General features: G+C 40.1%; 1 long non-coding RNA gene across 1 annotated transcript; it reads left to right on the forward strand.

Moving 5' to 3' along the window:
- The first annotated feature begins 890 nt into the window (after positions 1 to 890).
- LOC116687797 (uncharacterized) lies at positions 891 to 1668 on the forward strand. The gene is made up of 4 exons (XR_004331635.1): positions 891 to 1166; positions 1257 to 1319; positions 1446 to 1478; positions 1604 to 1668. It is a non-coding gene; the product is annotated as an uncharacterized LOC116687797 (long non-coding RNA).
- The last annotated feature ends 272 nt before the right edge of the window (positions 1669 to 1940 follow it).

Consider the following 1940-nt stretch of genomic DNA (forward strand, 5'->3'; position numbering starts at 1 on the left):
TCCTCGTCAGCAAGCTCAAAAAGAAAAGACGTAGCCATTGTTTTCAAACAAAATCTCCCACTTAAAGTGTTGTACCCTTGGTCAGATGAGACAGGCAGGATTGTGGTCTCCACAACAGAATTTGGAGCCAGAAAGGTTTTTGATGGCAATTTCTATAATACGCTCACCAATCAAATACTGGAGTTAACAGACTGTTCTTTAACTGTTGGTGCAGATTTCAATGCTGTGTGGGACCCAAATATTGATCGGTCAAACGCAAAGGCCACTACCCCACTAACACAGAACGTTTAGGGAACAACGAGGCCAGAGTTGTGCTTTAGATGGATTGCATAAATCTTGCACTTTGTTTGCTGCTGTGCACGACGTTTCTGCTTTGTTGCATTGTATGTTTTGTGTAATCATGTTAAAATGCTTTTGTTTATGTTACAAATAAGATATCCGTTTTCGGTCTTTTTTTAATTAGTGTAGTACAGTACATAAATAAAGCCAAGATAATCAAATCCTTAGTCCAGGGTAGATGGCAGCCATTGCAACGCACTTTAGCCAGTTATCGGCAAGCTGAGTGAAGGATACGCAAGGGACGTAATGTGTGCTACACAGCTGCAGTACTGGCTTTACAAACTAACACATGCATTTCTGTGGATGCTGTGTCCCCCCTTACAAAGTACTGGGCTACAATGCAGAAACTTGTCACGTACAATGTTACACTGACTGTATACATTTAATTTTTTTGCAATCAGTACAAATTGTATGATCTGTTATTCAGATGAATCCGGATGGAGAACATTTGAGGAGAAGATGGATTAGCTGCTCATGCTCTAAAGGAGCTCCATGGCACCTCCCTTGCTCCAAATCACAGCGTGCCATTTGCCCAACAGCAGAGGGCCAAATATCCAGTTAAAAAAATATGGCTGTGTACAGGTAACCTATTGCTGCTATACTATATGTAAATAAATAATTTTCTCTGTATGGAAATGCTTTTCTTTCTTCTTTTTTTGCACTACTGGATCACAAATGTCCTCTTAACATAGATTCCTACGCCAAAGCTGTGGACCGGTGTTGGCGGCTGAGGGACACGTCCAGCATCCAGACAGAAGATGAAGCAAGTGTCCAAAAAAGGCAGCGCCGACGCCCAAGGAGGTTCATGACAGATTCTTCAAGCGATAGTAAGAACTTTATTATAGACTACATTTTTTCACATATTTCAAATCACATATTTTGCAATGGGTACACACTATATGGTCTCTGTATTACAGATGAATCTGTTGCACGACCAGATAAACTGTCCAGGATGGAGCGTGCGTCTGGAAGCCCTGTCTGTAAGTTAAAATGTATGTATGCATGCATATAAACCAGTCATATTTCTTAACATGGAACCACTGACAGTCAACATGGTGCATATCATGTGATTGTTCTGATGTTTGTCTCTTCCTGTCTTTTTTCAGCTCAGCAGATAACACTTACTCCACCACCTGCATGTAAGTTTTTTAATATATATTTTGTCTAATATAAAGTAGGTTATAGATTCATGTGCAGGCAACCTATCAACTTCATCTTATATAAAAATCATATCTAATTTTTTTATAGTATCAACGCCATGCAGGAAACCAGCTGGTTGCCCAGAGCAGGATGAGTCTTTAGTGACCCTACCACGGACTGCCACTTCATTGGGACCCAGTTGAAGGTACAGTGCTTTGGTTTTGCATTTGCAATGAAGTACAATTAAATGGCAAGGATCACTAGAGTAACATAACGTTTTTGTTTTAAACAGAAGAACTCACACAGAGGGAGGTGCTCCCGACATGGAGATCAAAATGAGAGGTAGACTCAAGTTGCTCACATGTTGTTTGTATGTATGGAGAGGAGGAACAATATGGAAATTAAGTGGCCATAGTTCTGCCCTAAGACAAACACTATATAAAATCTAATATCTTAACTGA

Source organism: Etheostoma spectabile, chromosome 4 (assembly GCF_008692095.1).
Source record: "Etheostoma spectabile isolate EspeVRDwgs_2016 chromosome 4, UIUC_Espe_1.0, whole genome shotgun sequence".
NCBI classification, from domain to species: Eukaryota; Metazoa; Chordata; class Actinopteri; order Perciformes; family Percidae; genus Etheostoma; species Etheostoma spectabile.